The sequence below is a fragment of the Pan paniscus genome, chromosome 5, assembly GCF_029289425.2.
Source record: "Pan paniscus chromosome 5, NHGRI_mPanPan1-v2.0_pri, whole genome shotgun sequence".
NCBI classification, from domain to species: domain Eukaryota; kingdom Metazoa; phylum Chordata; class Mammalia; order Primates; family Hominidae; genus Pan; species Pan paniscus.
In genome coordinates, this window is record NC_073254.2 from 97,703,828 (window position 1) to 97,728,317 (window position 24,490).

General features: G+C 41.0%; 1 protein-coding gene across 2 annotated transcripts in view; it reads left to right on the forward strand.

Annotated features, from left to right (window-relative positions):
• The first annotated feature begins 336 nt into the window (after positions 1-336).
• The window catches only part of MEI4 (meiotic double-stranded break formation protein 4), a 269,256-nt gene continuing 245,102 nt past the window's right edge, over positions 337-24,490 (forward strand). The window contains exon 1 of one of the 2 annotated variants that reach the window (XM_008975281.6): positions 337-1,008. The gene's annotated coding sequence lies outside the window, so the exon portion shown is untranslated. Of the gene's footprint in view, positions 1,009-3,302; positions 3,392-24,490 lie in introns of those variants that run through there. The other variant, XM_055113905.2, reaches the window with a different exon arrangement.

Sequence of the window (24,490 nt, forward strand, 5' to 3'; positions counted from 1 at the left end):
AGTTTAACAAACCTCTATTTAAAAATGTTTGATATTTTATTCTATAAATAACATATTAAGACTTCTACTTAACAGCAACTAAGCATTGTGTGTAATACTACATATTACAGAGAATCTGCCTTCAGGATGTTTAGAATCCAGCTGAGATTCTAGTATAACATAAGGCAAAAAAATATGATTAAGAATAAAAGCGAAAATGCAATGTGAAAAATAGGAAAGTGAGAAAAATCACTCTACAATCACAATTTCTTGCAAGAAATAAAAATTTAATTTTCCTTTTGGAAAAAGAAAAATCGTTTTATAATTCATCTTTTCATCAGTTCTGGAAGTCCCCCTTTCCCATCCTGCTCCCTCATTAGAATCAATGCATTTATTTCCGTGAGATGTCTCTCTCGCGATTTTTTTTTTCTTTTTCTTCAAGGCCTTAATCTCACTTTCAGGCGAGCAAGCTCGAGGGGGCGCTCTCCGGAGGAAAGAGACTTGGCCTGCGCCATTTCCTTCCCAAAGCCCGTATTAAAGAATGCCGGGTCCGTAGAGCCGAGTACCCGCGTTGACTAGGCTCCTGCTTAGAGCTGGAGTTATTTTCTCTGGACTGGTTGTGGAGCACTCTGCTCCTCCTCGGAACAGCCCGCCAAGAGGGGCAGAAGGGGTCGAGTCGGCCGCAGGGTCTTCTGGGGCTTGTGGTCTCCGGGACCTGCTCCCTCACTTCCCCCACGAGTGGAAGGCCCTAGGCGCTGGCCAGCGTTTCCCCGCTGGCTCTGGTGACCACCTGCGGGGCTGCACGTGGAACCCCGCCCCTGGGGATGGCGCAGAGCGCCTGCTCCAGGGCTGCCGTGCCCGCTTGAGGGCGCCCTCCCCCGCTACAGGAACCCAGAAGGTAGGCGGGGCGGGCCCTGCACAGCTTTCCAGGACGCGCTCCCTCAGCGCGAGGCCTGGCTTTCTGTGCCTGTGGACCACTCGTCCCTTTCACGTGCCCTGGGTTTGGACCCGAGCTCGCAATATTTGCAGGTGTGTATGGAGCTCCGCACACGTTTGGACGTTTCTATTTACCTAATTGATTATAGACTGTGTCTGCTGTGGAGCTGCTGAAGCATCGGCCCACACCTGTGTGGATTTCTGTGGTATTTGCCAGAGTCTGAGCATGTTCTAGCCTGGCTTGACCACCAAAATGGTTCCTGAGCTTGGAAGAGAGGCCTGTGTTTTGAGGTCTTTGGTGGAATTGTCAAATCTATTCAGTGAGCAGATCTTTTTATTAAGCACCCATTCTATTGGACGAAATAGGTGAAGTGCTGTAGGTGTCAAAGGTGGGACAGACGTGGTCTTTTGTCTCAAGAACCTCACAGGCTTCAGTTAGCAAGGGATTTATAGATCCATAGGAAGCATTGAGGGTAAAGGGTGAACTTGCATAAGGATTTGATAAAGTAGTGTGGGACATGGGGGCTTGAGGGAGAAGCTTCATGGAGGAGGTGTCCCTTTAAGGAGGGATAAGAAACATTTGAAAAATAAAGGCAAGAGTGAGGAATACAGTACAAATGAAGGGCTTGTTAAGAATAAAGGCAGGAAGCCACATATGTATGGAGAAAACAGTGTCTTGGTATATCTAGATTGTTTGAAGAGGCAGGAATTAAGTCTGGAGGAATATCTTGGACTGAAAAGCTTTGAATGGTTTTAAAGTCTGGAATTGCAGACACATTTGGACTTGAATTCCATCAGGAACCATAGATAAGACAATGTGCAGTTGTTTAATATTCATAAAATGCACATAACGTAGAAAAATATGAATGGAATATATTGTTCAATAGCAACATTTTTGTAAAATTGATTACACACATTGATCACTTTTGGGGGACTTGTTTGTATTTTTGTTGTCTATTTAAAATCGAGAGATTTACAGCGTATTATATGACTGCAAAGAGACTCAGTCACTTGACGGGGATTTGTGAGTTGCTATCCATTATTCTATTTATTTTTATATATGAGGACTTAGTCCTTCAGAAGAGTTTCAGATCAAATGCAATAAAGAGCATGTGTAATTTGAAACATGTATGGATGACTTTCAGGACATGGTAATGGACCATAAATTCAGATGTAAAATTTGAAAATGGTCACACAAAAATTGATAACCATGAGTATGTTTTTTATTCTTTTTTTGTGAATGTTAGTCTGAATGCCAGTATTTGGAATCAGCTTTGCAAAAAACTGTTTTGTAGGCCTTGTTAAAGCTTAGAAAATGTTACGTTACACCATGTCTTTAGTGTGTATGAGGATGTTAGCAGTCCATTGGATATTGTGGTGAAGATCAAAGAGAATATTTTAATTCTTTCATAAGGCATGTGTACATTAAACTCTGCCATGTCAAGGTGCTTGAAGCTGAAGGTCAGGCTGACAATTTATTATAACAAAGCTAGCTAAATTAGGCTAGGTCACTTAGGAGCATTGTTGAGGCAAACATCCATATGACTACATTGTGGAGAATAGATTGGAGGGAGTTAGAGATCAGTTAGAAGGCTGATACAATCATAATGACGAGATACTAATGGTTTGAGGAAAATTAGACACATTTTAAAATATAGGACAATAATCATGGGAGTAAGGCTGCTGAAGTCAGAGAGCAAAGTGTTTTAAGAGTAGAGGAGTGCTCGTCAGGGTCAAATACTGCAGATAAATAGAATGGGGGTTTGCAAGTGGTCTTAAGGTTTGGCAGTTATGATGTCATTTGCGACCTAGGTCAGGTGGGGGTGATTGTGTATATATTTTTTCTTTTTTTAAAGCTGGGAGCAACCTGAACATTATTACGTATTGAAAGGTAGAAGTCAATTCAGGGAACGACATTGAAAGAGCTGAGAGGAGAGGATTGATGGAAAAGGTACAAAGGTTTGGTATGCAATTAGTGCACTTTCTTAGAATATAACTTAATGTTAAAGGATAGGAAGGAATATTGGCTATTTTTGAGGAGACCGTTATCCAGTAATCATAGCTTCCTTATGTGCCAGCAGAGTGCCTAGAATCCAGCTGGCTTATCTATCCATTCATGTTAAGTTATTCAGCTAAGATTTTCAGAGCTCATCATGTGTTAGCCACAGAGATTTCTGCTCTGAACAGACAGGAAATGGGCTCACTAAGGCCCATAGACATCAAACAACTGACTACATACGGGTTATCCAACTGCAATTGTGATAACTGATAGAAACAAAGAGTATAGAATGTTAAGAGCACCTGTAATCAGAAGGAATTGACATGGCCTGAGGGTATCAAGGAAGGAATTTTCAAGAATAGAATGTTTAAGCTGGTTCCTAAGAGAGGTCTCTCTTGTTACCAAGTCAGCCCTCCCACCCCTAATGAGGCGTTCTCTTGCCCTGTTATCATCTCATTTCTGCTTCTCTGTTTACTGGTGAGCTGGTTCTCCACTCTTGAGCACTTGAAATGTATTTTGCCAGTAGGTTGATAAAGTGGGAAAACTTTCAAAAACCAAGGCTTCGCAAGGATCTTTCTCAAGCCAGTTATTTCTGCATTATGGTGGCTAAATATGAACTAAGTAGACATTTAATTTTATTCCTGCTACATTGATTACCATTAGGGAAAGAAAAGGGTTTTGGGTATGGCAAATTGATGTTCAGCCACAGCCTTAGCCTCTTAACATCCTTTGGAGGAACCACAGTGAGCACAGGGCCTGTCACTTCTCATTAGGAATTTTTGGTAACAGCCAATGGAGGTTAGTCTTCTTTTCTTTCATTTAAAATTTTGATGCTCTCTGGGTCAAGTGATTGGAGAATAAGCATCCACTTATATATCTTCAGGGAAATGAAGGTACTATTGCTGCTATGATTTTGCATTTATATAGCACCTGAGTGTTGGCTAAGTGCTTTTACAATCAATTTTATTGTTCAATTTAAAAGGTAGCCTAAAATCACTCCTGTCAAAATTTATTTGATTTGATTCAGAGAAAAGGATCTTTTCTGAAAAATGGGCCTTCTATGATGTGGAAGAACTCTGATCTATCAAAAGATAGATATAAGACAACGTTAACATCATCTAAAGAGAGTAAGCTGTTAATAGAAGATAGTAGCCACATAATTTTTTTTGTCACCTGCCTTTACAAGTAAAGAAAGTGAAAATAAATATTATAGTGGTAGAAATACATCCCTGTAGGAAGTCAACCCCCCATCATATGGTTTGTAACTAAGGAATTCAGTATAAGTGACAGTATGTATCTTTTAATATACATCCTTAAAGCATCAGGTTTTATTTGGAGCAAGGCTTGGCAAACTGTTTCTGAACAGTGCCAGAAAAAAATAAATATTTATTCAATAGAGTAAATAGTTCAGCCTTTGCAGGCCATACTGTTTCTGTTGTAACTACTAAACTGCAAAGCTGTAGTGCAAAAGCAATGATACATGAATGAATGGGCATGTCTGTTTCAATGAAATGTGGTTTATAGAAGCAGGCCAGCCAGATTCAGCCAGATTCAGCCAGATTCCAATCTCTGATTTACAGCATCTCTGAGATTTCTTACTGAACAGGGAGTGTTATAGATAGGAATGATTGATAGCTAAAAGCTCCATAAAGGCAGAGATAGACTTGTTTTGTTGACTGTTATATCCCTGTGTCTACCACAGTGCCTGACAGGTTGGGGATAATTAAATATATCTGTTGAATAAAAGAGTAAGGAACGGAATATTTGATGGAAAATTACCTAAGTTAGGTTAAATGGTTCTATATTCAGATTTTCAGGTTCTCTGACATGCACTGTATGGTACTGCCATTTTGGTTAGAGCAAATTCAGTAGACCTTCCTTATCTGTGGGTTCTTTATCCATAGATTCAAACCAATCACAGATTGAATATGTTTAAAAAATTGAAAACAATAATACAACATTAAAAAAATGAATATAGTACTACTACTGTTTATTTTTTATGTTCATTATTATAACCCTTGAATTTTGGAAATACAGCAAGATATATTGAAATGCAATTTTTTTTCGTTGATAATCAAATTGAATTTAGATGCATCTGGTTGATGGAATATTGTATATACAACTTCTCTCTGCTGTCCTTGTCCTTTACATTGGGATTTTGTAGAATGAATCAAATTCACATTTTAATCCTCTATTCTTCAGACAGTAAGTTTTTGAGTACCTTACCATCTCTATGTGTTTAAAACAGGGTGGCTAGAAAAGAAGCTCTTTGTCTTTTTATTTTTTTGTTTTGTTTTAGTTTTTATTTTTATTTTTTATTATATTTTAAGTTCTGGTATACATGTGCAGAATGTGCAGGTTTGTTACATAGGTGTACACATGCCATGGTGGTTTGCTGCACCCATCAACCCATCATCTACATTAGGTATTTCTCCTAGTGCTATCCCTCCCCACCCTCTGACAGGCCCCGGTGTGTGATGTTCCCCTCCCAGTGTCCATGTGTTCTCATTGTTCAACTCCCACTTATGAGTGAGAACATGCAGTGTTTGGTTTCCTGTTCCTGTGTTAGTTTTCTGAGAATGGTGGTTTCCAGCTTCATCCATGTCCCTCCAAAGGACATGAACTCATCCTTTTTTATGGCTGCATAGTATTCCATGGTGTATATGTGCCACATTTTCTTTATCCAGTTTATCATTGATGGGCATTTGGCTTGGTTCCAAGCCTTTGCTATTGTAAACAGTGCTGCAATGAGCTCTTTTTCTATGTGTTATCTGATGGAGCTTAGTTAAGCATGAGCCCTCCAATAAATATGAGAAGAACCAACATTTCTTCTTCCCTTATTTGCAAATTTATGGGAGAATATAATCTTAACCCTTTTTATACTTCCTCCTCTGCTGTTTAAAATATGAAGAGTTGTCTTGGATGAGGGCTTTTTTCTTTCTGTTATCAGACTTATATATATTTCAAGGCTTTCTATCAAGGAGGTAAAATAGTTTACAAATTTTAGATATTTAGAGGGCTGTGTATATACTATCCTATTTTCTTTAGGTTTTCCTTAAAATAACAAAAGTATAGGAATCATTCTTTTATTACTTTTGGGAGCACTATTTAAAGTAATTTGTTGAACTTTTTATTTAGGTTTCAGATTTAAATGACAGACATCAGTAGACTCAGAGATTTTTAGTATCTTGTCCTGAGATTTTTTGTTTGGACATTTCGCTCTGTTCTTATGTCCATTATTATACTCCTTAGATTTTGGAAATATAGTAAAATATATTAAAATGCAATATTTTCAGTAGATAATCAAATTGTCTTTAAGGAAATGTTCTGAAGTAGGTTCTTAAGCATAGCCTTCATTTAAGTCAATTTTTATAATGAAAGTCCAATTTACTTTTTAACAGGCTTTCAAAATATCTGTCAGCTCTTTAATTCTTCCTTCTGATTTATTCAGTGAGCTCATTCTTCATTTCATTTTTTGATTAGATTGCTTTCACCATGGCAGAACTCTGGAAAATAAATCCTCTTGTATTTAACGTGTGCTTTAGATTAATCTGAATGAGTAGAAGAATGAAAACAACACATTAGGAAGTAATTTTGATTGTTGGAGAGAGAGATATGGCTTTCTTAATCTTTAAGATAATTGTTAGAAAATATATTTCAGAGGCTGCTTATTGATTGCTTGCTTCTTTTCTTATGACTTCCTATTTTCATGAATGTCTGTCTCTTGCAAGATTAAAAAAAACAAAACAGAGCATATTTTAAAAATTCTCAAAAATAGGTTTTACAATAACTGATTGTTTATGATCCATTCCTTTTTATTTCCTGGTAGGAGAAAGCTACTTTCTTTCTTGTCTGAACTGTTGTGTACTTTATGTTCTATTATTCATGCATTAGTTTGTATTTTATGTATTTATTTATTTTTCTATCTTCACAGTAGATTAAATGTTCCTAAGGGGAAGGTTATCCTTAACTCTAGTGCCTGGCACAACCAATAAGTGGTGCTGAACATTTACTGAAAGAACATTAGTTTATGATAATCTGCCTTTTCATAACGGTGCATAAAACACTTAGATAGTTCTCAAGAGGTTGTTGTTTCCTAAATAATTATTTCTCATAGATATGGCTCTAAATAATTTACTCTTAATAATCCACTCTTAATAATTTAGTTTCCATCCTTATAAAGATTATCTTTTAATTAAAAAAATTCACTCACTATCCATCATCCATCATTTATTTGATGATTACTAGACAGTATTTAAACTATGTAACAAATAGATTTTAAAAATTGCAAGTATTTCTAGTAAACCCTCTTCATCAAAATCAGTTTCCCAAAACCAAAATTGTGTTACCTGATTGCTGTGTGAATACAAGTAACTACAGCATAATCGCAGACAGCAAATGAAGCAACTGTTTCAGCTCAAAGACTTTGGCAGTATGTTTCATGCTAAATTGCTGCTGTAAAAATCTTTAGTGGCAAATAATAGACAAATTCCCAGTTTCTCATCTTTTTTCAAAAATATGGCTACTGCACGAGATCACTGAGAAAGTTACTGATTGAAACTACATGGCTGGGAACTGGATTCCTTAATTATTAATGTGCTTACCTCATTTTCATTACTCATTGATTAAAAAGCTAAAGTTCAGTAAAGAAAGAAACAACTTCAGAGAATAGTTCAAGTGGGCTGAGTAAATATTATATCAGTATTATTTTGTACATGTTGTACTTTACAGTAATTTTATTAGGTTTTCCAACTGGGATCCATCACTTCATTGACCTAGGATTGGAATCATATTCCAGTCTTCCATCACCTGCCCTCTCTTTTAACAATCTGGAAGCAAGTCCTTCAATTTCACAAACATCTTTTAGAGCTTCCTGTATTCTTTGTGCACACTGTCAGCATCCTGGCTTAGTTCTTCCAGCCCTTCTTTACTATGTGGTATCAAAAATTCCTCAGCTCCTTTCTTCCTTGCTTAATCCTCTTAAAACACCACTTGGATTTTTTTTTTTACTCATCCCCTCTGAAGGCTGCATTGTTTTCCAGCTGTCTACTTTAAGAAGTCAAGACCCCTCTGACTGACTTTCAAGACCCCAACTTCCCTATGCTATTTTCTTTTATTCCCTAATACCATATTCTTTAGTCAAGGAGCTCATGCATTCTTCCATGAACACCTATGCCATTATATGCTCTCTGCTCTGTTCACCCCATTTGAAGTGCTCTTTTGCCCTGCTTTTGCCTTTCTGAGTTCCCATCTTCAAACATTCCAGGTACATTTCAGAAGTCCCTCCTCCTCCTGTTCACACTAACCCACACTAGTTTATTTCTTTGAGTCCTTCACAAATGTATAGTCAGGTCCACGTGGAGACACAGGATTTGGAGGCGTGAGCCTGGGATTGAATCGTGGCTGTATAGTAGTTTTCATGCGCATCCGTGTGAAGAGACCACCGAACAGGCTTTGTGTGAGCAATAAAGCTGTTTATTTCACCTGGGTGCAGGTGGGCTGAGTCTGAAAAGAGAGTCAGCGAAGGGTGGTGGATTATCATTAGTTCTTATAGGTTTTGGGATAGGCGGTGAAGTTAAGAGCAATGTTTTGTGGGCAGGGGGTGGATCTCACAAAGTACATTCTCAAGGGTGGGGAGAATTAACAAAGAACCTTCTTAAGGGTTGGGGAGATTACAAAGTACCTTCTTAAGGGTGTGGGAGATTACAAAGTACATTGATCAGTTAGGGTGGGGCAGGAACAAATCACAATAGTGGAATGTCATCAGTTAAGGCTGTTTTTACTTCTTTTGTGGATCTTCAATTACTTTAGGCCATCTGGATGTATACGTGCAAGTCACAGGGGATGCGATGGCTTGGCTTGGGCTCAGAGGCCTGACATTCCTGCCTTCTTATATTAATAAGAAAAATAAAACAAAATAGTGTTGAAGTGTTGGGGCGGTGAAAATTTTTTTGGGGGTGGTATGGAGAGAGAGTGGGCGATGTTTCTCAGGGCTGTTTCAAGCGGGATTAGGGGCGGCGTAGGAACCTAGAGTGGGAGAGATTAAGCTGAAGGGAGGTCTTGTGGTAAGGGGTGATATTGTGGGGATGTTAGAAGAAACATTTGTTGTATAGAATGATTGGTGATGGCCTGGATATGGTTTTGGATGAATTGAAAAACTAAACGGAAGATACAAGGTCCAAATAAAAGAAGGAGAAAAATGGCTATTAAAGGACTAAGAATTGGGAGGACCCAGGACATCCAATTAGAGAGTGCCCAAGGGGGTTCAGCGTAATTACTTGCTTGGTTGGCAAGTTTTTGGGCTCTATCCTTGAGTTTTTTTATGTTGTCATACACCAGGCCAGATTGATTTAGGTAAAAACAACACTCCTCATTTAAGAATATGCAGAGTCCTCCTTTTTCAGCAGTGAGTAAGTCAAGGCCTCAGCGGTTTTGGAGGACAACTGCAGCTAAAGAGTCAACTTGGGCCTGGAGGACTGATGAAGTTTGTGATATGTCTGTGATGCTAGCAGAGAAGTCATTAGATAGGCTACGGAAGGTCGTGACAGAGGTTGAAATGCCTGCTATTCCAGTACCGAGAGCAATAGTGGAGGCAGAAAGTCCTAAACCGACCATCAAGGGAATTAGTGGAATAACTCTTTTTTGTCGTGTCGGTGTCATGAGGGGAACAGGGAGCTCTTTGGTCCCATTTGCAAATTGAATTTTGGGGGTAAGGAAGACTAGTGTGCATGTGCCTGTCCAATTAGCAGGTAGACACATGTAGGTAGAGGATCCACAGAGGAAGAAGAGACCTTGTGTGAGGCGAAACTGGAGATGTAAAGTAAAAAGATGAGGAGTGCTGAAAGGGGTGTCTTGTACCCAGATTCCTAGGGATCCAGCTAGGGCGGCAGCTGTCAGAGGTTGTAATGGGGACTGATGGGGTAACTGCGTAGAGGGGGAGGTTCGATTTTCATGGTGTATGAGAAAACGTTGAGTATCTATGAGCAACCTTTCACTGTTATTTTTGGGGCTGGGTATAAGTAAACGAGAAGAGGGCCTGGGAGGAGAATCTGATGAGCAAGGGGAAGGTAGCCAAGGATGGAGTGAAATATAGGGCAAGTGTCTTCCTAAGCAATAATTACTGCTAATGTTTTTAAGTTTGTCAGTATTGATAGAGGGCTTGTCTGTAATATGGAGCTGGAAGGCTCCAATTGTTTCAGTGATGTGTGTAGTTGGGCTTCGGAGATGAAGAGTAAAGGAACATCGAGAAGGTGAAAGATTACCTAGGGGAATTCCAGTGGGTCTCTGCCGAGAGATACATAAAGGAGCAGCCACAGGAATAGTAGTTTGTGTTGTGAGAGGTCCAAATATGGGGGGAGTAGAGTTAATATAAGGAGAAAGGTTTTTTAAATAAGTGTGAAGGAGGGCGGCAGCTTGCTGATGTGAAATGTCTGAGGAAGTCTTGCTGGACCTGTCTAGAAAGTAAATGAGTTCTTCAGGAGGGTAAAGGTGAGGGCTGTTAAAGGAAGTTCGGAGGTGTAGGGAGACGGGAGATGTTGCCCAGTCTGTCTGTAAGGCGGAGACAGCTGTGTAGGCACTGGAAGAAAGGGAAATGCAAAGCCAGCAGTTGTTTGCTAAGGAGGGATTAGAAGCGGCTAGGAGAGAATGGGTAAGGTTGATAGTGTGGTGGAGGTAGCTGGGGAGCGATAGAGGGTGGCATAAGAATGGGAATGAGAATAAGAGTGAGTATAAAAGTAAAGAATAGAACTTCACCAGGGTGGAAATATTGGAGGGTGCCTTGCCAGCAAAGATCATCTATCTACTCTAAGAGGGAGTTAAGAGTGGCAGTTTGGGGATAGCACCAAGAGATATCAGCTGTGATGGCTTGAAGAAACAGTGTAAACCAGCGGTGTAAACAAGAGTAGGGCATTTATAAGTAGTTGAGAATGGAGAATAGGAGTATGACCGGACAGAAGATAGTAGGGATGACTAGTTTTTTTGGGGGGGGGCTTGGCTAAGAGGGGACAGAAGATAGTAGGGATGACTAGTTTTTTTGGGGGGGGGCTTTGGCTAAGAGGGAGTTAAGAGTGGCAGTTTGGGGATAGCACCAAGAGATATCAGCTGTGATGGCTTGAAGAAACAGTGTAAACCAGCGGTGTAAACAAGAGTAGGGCATTTATAAGTAGTTGAGAATGGAGAATAGGAGTATGACCGGACAGAAGATAGTAGGGATGACTAGTTTTTTTGGGGGTGACTTCGTAAAGCCCTGTTGCAAAAGTAGGGTAAGGACGGAAAGACCTAATAGAATGAAGGGATGTATTAGGCTCATAAGGGTTATTACTGTTCTTCAGAAATACGAGTGAGTTTAAGGGAAGTAGGGGAGAGTACTTGCGACTTCCAGGAGGAAGAGGAGGGATTAGGCTGGCTGTCCGATGGACACAGCTTTATTCTGGAATGGTGAACCCAGTGGGGAGGATCCTGCAGGCGGACGGCAGTCGGGGTACTATAGATGACTAAGTAGGGTCCGGTCCATCGAGGTTGTAGAGTTTGAGGGGTCAGATTCTTAACAAGAGCTGATCGTCCAGCTAGGGTGTCGTCATATGGCTGGGGATCTGGAGTAGGCAAGAGAAGATTAGCAGCCTGGCGAATTTCCTGTCTAGCCTGCTGGAGGACTGGAAGATAGTCGCCTAGAGGGCTGGTGTCTGGTATGAGGTTGGGGCCAAGCAAGAAACTGCGTCCATATAAAAGTTCAAATGGACTGTACCCTGTAGCATCTCGAGGACAGGCTCTGATGCTGAGAAGAGCAAGAGGTAAAAGTACTGTCCAATCCTTTTTAAGTTGGAGGCTGAGCTTGGTGAGGTGTACCTTTAAAAGACCATTAGTCCGTTCTACCTTTCTTGAAGATTGAGGATGGTAAGGGATATGAAGATTCCACTGAATACCAAGAGCCTGAGAAACTGCTTGGGTGATTTGACTAATAAAGGCCGGTCCGTTATCAGACTGTATAGAGGTGGGAAGGCCAAACCGAGGAATTATGTCTGACAGAAGGGAAGAAATGACCGCGGTGGCCTTCTCAGACCCTGTGGGGAAGGCCTCTACCCATCCAGTGAAAGTGTCTACCCAGACTAAGAGATATTTTAGTTTTCTGACTCGAGGCATGTGACTAAAGTCAATTTGCCAGTCCTGGGCAGGGGCAAATCCCCGAGCTTGATGTGTAGGAAAGGGAGGAGGCCTGAACAATCCCTGAGGGGTAGTAGAATAGCAGATGGAACACCGAGAAGTGATCTCCTTGAGGATAGATTTCCATGATGGAAAGGAAATGAGAGGTTCTAAGAGACGGGCTAGCGGCTTGTAACCTACATGGAAGAGGTTTTGAAATGACGACAGAATAGAATGGGCCTGTGAGGCTGGAAGGAGATATTTTCCTTGGTCTAAGAACCATTTGCCTTGTGTGGGAAGAGATTGATAGGTGGAAGTTTCAGAGGGGGAGTAGGTGGGAGTGACCGAAGTGAAGGAGAAAAACTGGCCGTGAGGGACAGAAGTTGGAGAGCTAGCTGCTTGTCTAGCCACCTTATCAGCATAAGCATTGCCTAGAGCAGTGGGATCTGACGCCTTTTGATGCCCCTTGCAGTGAATGACCCCAGCTTCTTTTGGAAGTAAAGTGGCCTTGAGCAGAGTTTTTATTAAAGAGGCATTAATGATGGAGGACCCTTGTGTAGTGAGAAAACCTCTTTCAGCCCTTATGACTGCATGGTGGTGCAGAATATGAAAGGCACATTTAGAATCAGTATAGATATTGACGCGTAGTCCTTTTGCAAGAGTGAGGGCTTGAGTTAAGGCAACTAGTTCGGCTTGCTGAGAGGTAGTGGAGGGGGGCGGAATGGTAGCCTCAATGATAGATGTGGAAGATACTATAGCATAGCCTGCCTTTGCTGGTGAGTGGCGATTAGGCCTGGTGGAACTGCCATCAATAAACCAAGTGTGATCAGGGTGAGAAACAGGGAAGAAGGAAATATGGGGAAATGGGGTGAACGTCAGGTGGATCAGAGAGATGCAGTCATGAGGGTCAGGTGTGGTATCTGGAATAATGTGGGAGGCCGGATTGAAGTCCGGGCCAGGAACAATGGTAATTGTGGGAGACTCAACAAAGAGTGAGTATAGCTGAAGGAGCCAGGGAGCAGAAAGTATATGTGTCCGGTGTGAGGAAGAAAATAGATTTTGGAAATTATGAGAGCTGTAGAGAGTGAGTTGAGCATAGTTTGTGATTTTGAGGGCCTCTAAAAGTATTAATGCAGTGGCAGCCACTGCACGCAGACATGAGGGCTAGGCTAAAACAGTAAGGTCATGTTGTTTGGAGAGAAAGGCTACAGGGTGTGGTCCTGGCTCTTGTGTAAGAATTCTGACCACGCTAACCATGCCTAGGAAGGAAAGGAGTTGTTGTTTTGTAGAAGGTGATGGGGTTTGAGAGATCAGTCAGACATGATTGGCAGGGAGAGCACGTGTGTTTTTATGAGAATTATGCCGAGATAGGTAACAGATGAGGAAGAAATTTGGGCTTGATTGAAGTAATGGGGGCTGTCTGTGAAGCTTTGCAGCAGTACAGCCTAGGTAATTTGCTGAGCTTGATGGGTGTCAGGGTCAGTCCAAGTGAAAGTGAAGAGAGGCTGGGATTAAGGGTGCAAAGGAATAGTAAAGAAAGCATGTTTGAGATCTAGAACAGAATAATGGGTTATAGAGGCAGGTATTGAGGATAGGAGAGTATATGGGTTTGGCACCATGGGGTGGATAGGCAAAACAATTTGGTTGATAAGGCGTAGATCCTGAACTAACTTGTAAGGCTTGTCTGGTTTTAGGACAGGTAAAATGGGGGAATTGTAAGGAGAGTTTATAGGCTTTAAAAGGCCATGCTGTAGCAGGCAAGTGATAACAGGCTTTAGTCTTTTAAAAGCGTGCTGCGGGATGGGATATTGGCATTGAGTGGGGTAAGGGTGATTAGGTTTTAATGAGATGGTAAGGGGTGCATGATCGGTCGCCAAGGAGGGAGTAGAGGTATTTTATACTTGTGGGTTAAGGTGGGGGGATACAAGAGGAGGACCCAAAGGAGGCTTTGAATTGGGAAGAAGGGCAGCAATGAGATATAGCTGTAGTCCAGGAATAGTCAGGGAAGCAGATAATTTAGTTGAAGTGTCTCAGCCTAATAAGGGAACTGGGCAGGTGGGGATAATTAAAAAGGAGTGCTTAAAAGAGTATTGTCTAAGTTGGCACCAGAGTTGGGGAGTTTTAAGAAGTTTAGAAGCCTGGCCGTCAATACCCACAACAGTTATGGAGGCAAGGGAAACAGGCCCTTGAAAAGAAGGTAAAGTGGAGTGGGTAGCCTCCGTATTGATTAAGAAGGGGACGGGCTTACCTTCCACTGTGAGAGTTACCCGAAGCTCGGTGTCCGTGATGGTCTAGGGGGCTTCCGAGGCGATCAGGCAGTGTCAGTCTTCAGCTGCTAAGCCGAGAAGATCTGGGAAGGAGTCAGTCAGAGAGCCTTGGGCCAGAGTTCCAGGGGCTCTGGGAGTGGCTGCCAGGTGAGTTGAACAGTCCGATTTTCAGTGGGGTCCCACACAGATGGGACGAGGCTTAGGAGGAATCCCGGGCTGCGGGCATTCCTTGGCCCAGTGGCCAGATTTCCAGCACAGGTAGCAAGCTCCTGTGGGAGGAGGTTCTGGAGGAACGCCTGGCCGTTGCGATTCAGGCGTTTGGAAGTTCTTGTGTGCTGGAGATGTGGCTGGGGTTTGTCTCACAGTGGAGGCAAGGAATTGCAACTTTTTTCTATTATTATACACCTTGAAGGCGAGGTTAATTAAATCCTGTTGTCGGGTTTGAGGGCCGGAATTTAATTTTTAGAGTTTTATTTAATGTCGGGAGCAGATTGGGTAATAAAATGTATATTGAGAATAAGACGGCCTTTTGACTTTTTAGGGTCTAGGGCTGTAAAGTGTCTCAGGGTTGCTGCCAAACAGGTCATGGACTGGGCTGGATTTTTATATTTGATGAAAAAGAGCCTAAACGCTATCTGATTTGGGATAAAGAAAAAGCATTAACCTTGACTATGCCTTTGGCTCCAGCCACCTTTTTAAGAGTAAATTGCTGGGCAGGTGGGGGAGGGCTAGTCACGGAACGAAACTGTAAGCCCCACCAGGTGTGAGAAGGGGAGGCGATAAAAAGATTATAGGGTGGAGGAGTGGAGGCTGAGGAAGAATTGGGACCTAGCTTGGCCTGGCGAGGAGGGGAGAGGTCAGATGGGTCTGTAGAAAAGGAAGATTAGAAAGACTCAGCGACGCTTGGGGTTGGGACTGAGGGGACAGGCAGGAGGGAAAGAAGGAAGATTTGGGATGAGTTGCACTGGGCACAGAGACTAGGAAGGGACTGATGTGTAAAAGAATGCCTGGACGTCCGGCACCTCAGACCGTTTGCCTTTTCTAAGACAAGAATTATTTAGATCTTGCAGGATGGAAAAATTCAAAGTGCCATTTTTGACTATTTGGAACTACTGTCGAGTTTGTATTGGGGTCAAGCGGCATTGCAGAAGAAAATAAGGCATTTAGGTTTTAGGTCAGGTGTGAGTTGAAGAGGTTTTAAGTTTCTGAGAACACAGGCCAAGGGAGTAGAAGGAGGAATGGAGGGTGGAAGGTTGCCTGTAGTGAAGGAAGCAAGCCTAGAGAAAAGAGAGAGTAGAGAAATGGAGGGAAGGGGTTCAGGGGTTCTTACCTTCCAGAAAAGTGGGAAAAGGGGTTGGGGCGCAGAGATAAGAGGTTGGGGCACGGAAATAAGGGATGGGGTGCAGAAATAAGGGGTCGAGGCAAGGAAATAAGGGGTCGGGGCACAGAAATAAGGGATTGGGGTGCAGAGATATGAGGTAGGGGTGCGGAAATAAGGGATTGGGGGTTCTTGCCCCCTAGAAAAGCGGGACTTGCCACTAAGGGTGAAAGAGAAGGGGTTGAGGGGTACTTGCCCCTCCCCCAGAAAAGTGGGACTTGCCACTAAGGGTGAAGGAGAAGGGGTTGAGGGGTACTTGCCCTGCCCCAGGAAAGTGGGACTTGCCGCTAAGGGTGAGGGAGAAGGGGTTGAGGGGTACTTGCCCCTGCCCCAGGAAAGCAGAGAAGGGGTAGAGACAAGGAGAGAAGGGGTTGGGGTACTTGCCCCTTCCCCAGAAAAGTGGGACTTGCTGCTAAGGGTGAAGGACCAAGGCAGGTGTCCCTGCGTGGTCTGACACCTTTGAAACGTGGGTGAATAATCAGGCGTCCCTGCAATGATTAAACACCAAGAGAAGGCTGCCTTCCCAGTCTGTGACCGGCGCCAGAGTTTTGGGTCCACAGATAAAACGTGTCTCCTTTGTCTCTCCCAGAAAATGAAAGGAATTGAAATTAAGAGAAGGGAGAGATTGAAGAGTGGAAAGAAGAAAGTGGTTGAGGGACAGTGAGAGAGGTTGGAGAAGAGAGTAAGAAGAGGCTGCTTACCTGATTTAAAATTGGTGAGATGTTCCTTGGGCTGGTCGGTCTGAGGACCTGAGGTCGTAGGTGGATCTTTCTCACGGAGCAAAGAACAGGAGGACAGGGGATTGATTTCCCAAGGGAGGTCCCCGGATCCCAGTCACGGCACCAAATTTCATGCGCGTCCATGTGAAGAGACCACCAAACAGGCTTTGTGTGAGCAATAAAGCTGTTTATTTCACCTGGGTGCAGGTGGGCTGAGTCCTAAAAGAGAGTCAGCGAAGGGTGGTGGATTATCATTAGTTCTTATAGGTTTTGGGATAGGCGGTGAAGTTAAGAGCAATGTTTTGTGGGCAGGGGTGGGTCTCACAAAGTACATTCTCAAGGGTGGGCAGAATTACAAAGAACCTTCTTAAGGGTGGGGGAGATAACAAAGTACCTTCTTAAGGGTGTGGGAGATTACAAAGTACATTGATCAGTTAGGGTGGGGCAGGAACAAATCACAATGGTGGAATGTCATCAGTTAAGGCTGTTTTTGCTGCTTTTGTGGATCTTCAGTTACTTTAGGCCATCTGGATGTATACGTGCAAGTCACAGGGGATGCGATGGCTTGGCTTGGGCTCAGAGGCCTGACAGTAGTCTCAAGTGGATCAAGCATTGCAATGAGTGTTTACAGTGTGATTGATAAGAGTTCATAGGGATCACATGTCAATGAACTAATTTTGTCTCCTCAGCAACTTTATAAGTTAGGTGCTATTTTGATTCCCATTTTACAGATGAGTAAACTGAGGCACAGAGAGGTTGTGTAATCTCTGTCTGAGGTCACATAGCTGGTAAGGGGCAAAGCTAGGCAGTCAAGTTCTCCTGCTCTTCTAGCCGTTATGTTAGTCTTGCTTCTTTACGATATATTTGAAATGATTTTTTATGGTGATTTTTAGAATTGATTGATCTGCAGTGTTACTTCCTCCTGTCTCACTGGGGAAGTCTTTAGAAAGAAAACACAACTCCTTTATCTGTAAGTGCTTTTGGAGTTAATGTTTCTACATGCCTCTGTGTGTGTGTGCGTGCGTGCATGCGTGCGTGCATGTGTTGCTGTGGTAGTAGGCTGAGATGGTGGTCATCAGGGAAGAAACAAGATGACCACATGGTAGTTCAGGGAAGTGCATTCCTATCAAGGTTACATTTATTTCCTACTCCCAAGCCCAGACATTGTAATATGGAAATAATATGTACAGAAAGATGAATATTATAAACACAGTTTACCGCTTGTTAACTGCATAGTCTTGAGAAAGCCACCTTCTCTGAATTTTAATTTCCTTAGCTCTGAACAGTGATACTAAATTTCACATTACATAATTCTAAATGAGGTAGTAAAATGAAGTAATTAAATGAGTAAATGAATATAAAGTGAATTCAGAGTATCCAGTTTTCAGAGGTGTCCAATAGAAATTTGTTACATTTCCCTTTGAGGCTCACCATGCCCCATACTCCAGCTAGGCTCATGGCTTTTCTCATCTCTGTTGATGCCTTTTCCATTGCCCATATGATCTCATTTCCATATCGATAAATTTCCCTAATTTATCCTGTCTTCCCCTAAGTACCATCTACTTCATGAAACTTTCTGTGATTCCTTACCTGGAATTAATCACTCCTTTCTGTGAACTATTTCACTCACAACCCTTTATCATTTGGCATTCATATATAATATGGCTTAATCTTTCCCACTGAGCTGTGTGTTAGAAATAACACAAAGAAGACATAGTACTTGGCTCTGATGGGCTCACTCGCTCTCAGGGGAGAAAGACCCCCAAATGGCTGTAGATACTACCTTGTGATAAAAAGCATCCCAGAGTGCTGTGGAAATGCAGACAAGAGAGCAGTTAATTTCAGAAAGAGGCAGTTGAACTGGACCATGAAGGGTGAAGGAGAGCCTGTAGGCAGGAAAATGGGGGAAGGATGTATTCTTCAGAAAGTATCAGTGACAAAGATTCAGAATCATGAGAGCAAGTGGTTTGTTAGGGAGGCAGCAAGAATCCTGTGTAGCCAGACTGTCCACAGGCAGTGGAGAAAAGTCAAGCTGGAAGAGTAGCAGTGTTTTTGGTCCTCAGCAGAATCAGTTGCATGACTATAGATCTAGCTTAAAAAAAAAAAAGGCTTATAATTTGTTTCTCCATTGTGACAGTCTGAATCACCACCGAGACCTGACAGTTCAATAACCTAGTAGCATCTTGGGTGAAATTAAGAAAAAGGTTGAATTTGTCACTGGTTATGTCCACCACCAAATTGAATGTTTAATACTGGGTGTTACTGCAGAGGGATTTTGACAAATCAAGGACTCATTAGAGGGGCTGCCAGAATGAAAAGGAAACTCAATATTATGATGTTATGAGAAATGAGGAATTTTGCAGGGGAGAGCATGAAGGTTTGCTTTAGATCCTTGGAGGGTGATTTGGGAAAGTGAACATACTCTTTTGCTTTCTAGGGCAAACCTGAGATTAATAAGCAGAAGTTACAGAGTGTCTGGAAGGAATTTCTAAGAGCTGATTGTTAGGTATTAAATTTTCAGTACTGTTCATGTCCATGGAGGCTGGGTAGGATTCCTGACCCTATCCTTGGGCAACAGAGTGTATTATTTCTTCTAGTGGAAAGCTCCTTAGTGTCCATGATATTCAGTATATTCAGTATAGTATTGATGTTAAGTATATTTTATTGTATTTGAAATATATTGAAATAGATTAACTATGCTAATTTAGTGTGTTCACTTGGCAGTCAATGAAGAGAGATTAAAAGTTTTGAAGTCAAACTATATCTTCATCTTTTACTGTCTGAGCCTCTGTTGATAAAGCAGAGATGATAAAAGGTACATCACAGGATTATGAGGAGGATTAAATAAGATGATGGATATAAATCCATACATACACTATTATATCATAAAATGCTATTGTTTTGAAAGTAATCATTTTCTTTTCTATAATCTATCATACCGTAACTTTCTAAAAGCAATGAGCATCCCACGGCAGAAGTAAAGCATAGTGATATTTTCTGTGTTTTTTCTAAAGTGCCAGCTTTCTTTGATCATTCAAGTCCATTCCTGAATGTCTTCTTTATGAATAATAAATGTTGCTTTTTCCAGAGTGACAAAAGAATGATGATGAATTAATCTAAAATTGTGAACTCACTTTCCATCATCTAGAAGCATCTCCAGACTTCAGCATACAGATGCAACTTCCTATATTTATTTATCCTTCATTTTCTGTGAATACAGACACGGATGCATAAAATACTTGCCCCCATTAATAAATGTCTATAATCATTTTATTTATTAAGATTTAAATAAAAATATTCATTGGCTTTCTAGTTTAGCACCCTTATTTTGAAAGAGGAAGCATGTGTGTGTGTCTGTGTGCGTACATACACATGTACACTTGAGTTCTTGCACACACACACATCAAAAACACAGGATGAAGATTGTTAAATATTCTTTCTCCTACTGAAAAACTGGATTTTTAATAGTTGTTTCAATTAAAAAAATTATGATTTTTCTTTCATAAGTTTTAAATTAATGCCTAAAATGTTTTAAATATGAACTTTTCTGCACCATCTTTTGCAGAATAATGCAGATAATAAACAGAGATGTAATATGAAATGATTAGGCTAAGAAGCTGACTTTTTAAGGGTTTATTATTACTGTTATTATTAGTGTCCTCATGTAATTGACTATGCTGTAAGACTTCAGTTTTGGATACTGAACTACTCTTACTGCTGAGTAAAAGAGTAAAAGCAGAGAGAGGGAAACAAATTTTCACATGTTTTACATATTATATATACATTTTATACACATCCTCCTAAATATACGTGTCTGTATCATAATAGCTAAACTTTGCAAGTTCTTAGTATGTACCAGGCATTGTGTTAAATCCTTTACCTGGATTATCTCACTTAATCCTGACAACAACTCTGTGATGTAGCTTTTGTTATTAGCCTCATTTCAGGTAAGGAAACTGAGGCTTACAAAGGTGAAGTCTATAAGTGGTGGAGCCTGCATTTTAACCAAGCTGTCTGACTTCACAACTGGAACTTTTAACTGCCACACAACTTTGTCCAGGGGCATGTGTAGTCACAGAATCAGAATTGGAAAATTGGTCAATCCTTGTAGTCTTCATATCAGTGGATGTTAAGTTTGTTCTCATCTCAGACAGATCCATGCAGCTTAAGCTTGAGTAACTTGGTAATTGGCATTTAATACCTTCGCAAGATAGACCATTTCATTGTTGGACAGCTCCCATCACTAGATAATTTATTCAACTATTTATGGGAAATTTGTCTCCTTGCAATTTGCACATACTGGGTTGACTTCTGCTTTCGGAGAAATATTGAACATCTCTCTTCCCTCTTCTCCTTGGGAATCTTTCAAATGTTGTATTCCTCTAAGTCTTCTCTTTTTTCAGCAGCTCTCTGTGGTTTGCAGACTCATCACTATTATTGTCACTCTTTCTGACAGTATAGTTCATTGGTTATTTATGACAAGATTTAATACACAGAACTGAACACAGCTAGGAGGCAGTCATTGAGGCAGAAAAATTTCCGGACTGAACCATAACATCTAGGTTAAAATCTTAGCACTGATACCTACTATATGACATTGGGCAAGTGGCAACATGGCCTAGTCTCTGATCTTCATCTGTAAAAGGGACATAATGGCAACCCTAATACACAGGATTATGGTGTGACCACATAAGATGTTGCTTGGGAAAGTGCTGTATGTATCACAGCCCCTGACTCAGGCCTTTCAACTTCCCTCTCCTTGGCCTGCCTTTTCATGCTTTTTCACCTCAGCATTGCTTGTTCCTTTGTTTCCCTTTGCATCTTTTCTCAAAAAGTCAACTAACTGAAGCCTTTTCTGTTACTGTATTTAAAATTGCAAACAATCCCTTACCTTTTCTCTTCATCTTACCTGAATTTGTATTCTCAGCCATGTTTATCACAATCTGAAATACATACATTTTACTTATTTTGTGGCCCCCCAACTAGAATGAAAACAATCTAAGCTCAATAGTTTATCCCTATCACTGCTGTGTTCTCAGGATGTAGCTGGTGATTTATAAATAAAAAAAATTACAATCACATTTATGTTTCTGATGTGGTCTGATCATCAAACAGCACAATAAAATGCTTTTCCTTTTTTAGCAGTAGAAAGGTACAGTTGGCAAATTTGTGAATTGTTTTTTTTTTTTTTTTTTGAGATGGTGTCTTGCTCTGTCACCCAGGCTGGAGTGCAGTGGTGCAATCTCAGCTCACTGCAACCTCCACTTCCTGGTTCAAGCAATTCTCATGCCTTAGCCTCCTGAGTAGCTGGGACTACAGGTGTGCACTACTGTGCTCAGCTAATTTTTGTATTTACTTTAGTAGAGATGGGGTTTCACCATGTTGGCCAGGCTGGTCTCGAACTCCTGACCTCAGGTGATCTGCCTTCCCTGGCCTCCCAAAGTGTTAGGATTACAGGCATGAGCCACGGCACCCAGCCTGTTCTTTTAATATTTCAATTCCATATGTTTATTAGTCTGTTAATTTCCTTGTACTGCAAGGTTGTTTGCTGACAAAGTGGTTATCTGAGCTGGACTCCCAAGAGTGAAATATGATTATAAAATTCTAAAATGTTAAAATGAAAAAAAAACCGAAGTTTATTACTTGTTTCATTTTCTTATGTCTCAAGGTCACAGTTTGATGGATAAATGCATACAAATTTTTATTTTGAGGTAGCAACAAATCATTGCATTTTCTATTTATTAACTCATTGTAGCCCATCATTATCTTGATATCTGGTTTCTGATTGACAGTGTAGATACAAAGGCCTTTGTCTCAAAGTGGTCATAGCCCAAGCTAGTTGACTGTTCCCATGTTATTATGGTTTTGGGAGCTGGTAGATGAAGGGGAATGAACAGGGCAGGGGAGGCAGAAATTCAGATGTGTTTAGGACCTATACATAGGAGATTAGGTATGCCCAGAGGGATGCTGGGATCTCAGCTTGGCTCTCAGCATGAACAAAGTCTAGGAAACATGCTACCTGCCTAGATAGAGTTCTCAGGAAAATCTCATAAATCTGCCTAAAGTGGGTTGTGAAGTTAAGATTACTGGGCGTGTAGGGAGTGCCGAATTTCCAGACTGATTCCTATCTTTTGTTTAGTGACATGCATATAGAGCTAGCTCTCTGCCTAGTCTTAATGGAAGAAAACAACTGAAGTCAGCAGAACGTCTGATTGTAACAGGTGATCTTTCTACTGGCAGGCGAAGAGGAAAGAATTTTCTCAAAGCAAAAAAGTGTCTTGGGATATAGGAAAAGAAATAGAAAGATACATTTTCCTTGCTCAAGAGAGTTGACTTTAGACCTATGAATTATTGACACATGCTTTTTGGTGTTCAATGTTTGCACATCTATCCAGATCAAATAATGCTGTTAGCAGTTATCGCTGTGTCAAACTTTCCTGAATTTAAATCTGCAGAATCATGCCTGCTCAGAGTACCTGAAATATCCTAGAGCTGCTTATTTAAAATTATTTTTAATTTGCTTTAAAATGTATTTTAATCACCAGGGTGCTTTCAGAAGAATGCTATAAATCTATCATTGCTAAATACCAAAGCATTGCAAATATACTTTGTATGGTAGAATAATGACCAGATTAATGTATTATACATTTACATTCTGGTTTATTATTTTGTTTTTTTTGAGATGGAATCTCACTCTGTTGCCCAGGCTGGAGTGCAGTGTCTCAGTCTCCACTCATTGCAAGCTCCGCCTCCCAGGTTCAAGCGATTCTCCTACTTCAGCCTCCTGAGTTGCTGAGATTACAGGTGTGCACCACCACGCCTGGCTAATTTTTGTATTTTTAGTAGAGACAGGGTTTCACCTTGTTGGCCAGACTGGTCTCGAACTCCTGACCTCGTGATCCACCTGCCTCAGTCTCCCAAAGTGCTGGGATTACAGGCGTGAGCCACCATGCCCATCCTACATTCTGTTTTAAATGAGAAGGGATATATATGTTTTGGAAGAATCAATATTTATAATGAATTTATGAAAGTATCTATGATTTTACAAATATATTGGAATTAAATTATTTTAGCAGGTAAGACGGATACAAGGTCAGTGCAAACTTTAATAACAGCAATCATGATAGATGCTTTTGTTAAGTCAACAATTACCATTGCTAGAAGAGTGAACATTTGGGCACAGAATTGACTAATTGTTCTTCTAGTTACACAGGATCTGCATTTTGGATTCAAGATTACTGATTGGGTGTCAAGGAAGACATTGATCAATATAATGGTTAAATTAATAAAAGGAAGGAGACCTTAAAATGAAGCATTAAGTGGTTTCCAAGACTCATTTCTTCCCTCCAAATAAATAGCATAATAGTATGGCTGTAATAGTAGTAGTAGTAGTAGTGGTACTAGTAATGATAATAACTAATAATTCTTAAGTGCTTACTGTGTGCCAGGTATTATCATAAGTGCTTTTCAACAATGATTTGCTTTCATCTTTGAAACAATTTAAAACAATTGTTACTAACATATTTCTTGCTTTATGAATGAAATGAGATGCAGAGATTGCTCTGAGTCATTCAGCTGGCAAAGTGTAGAGCTAGATTCAGCCTGCAGGCCCTCTCTTCTGAAGGCTAGGGCTTAGTTTTTCTGTTCCCCAATTCAATTGAGAACATATCGACTTATGCAGACCCTCTTGGGGGTGTTGGTGGAGGAGTGAAGAAGGGGAAGATGACATAGCCCCTGACCCTCAAGGAACTTTAATAGAGGAGAGAAAGGACAAAAGCAGATGGTGATTGGTTTAGGTGATGAGTACTCCAACAAGAGTTAAGAGAAGGGACAGTCACTATGGGATGAAATGGTTAGGGAAGAAGTCCTCCTGGAAGACGTGAACTTTGGCTTAGCCTTTCCTTATCTGCTGAGTAAACTTGCCACAACAAATTGTGTCCTTTAGTGTTCAGGTTCTGATAAGAATTGTATGAATAGTGTCCTGATATGGTGCCTTGCTTAGGTTTAAAGGGGCTTTGGGCACTTAAAAAATAATGTAAATGTGCATATATTTTTGATGTAGTTTATATCTGAA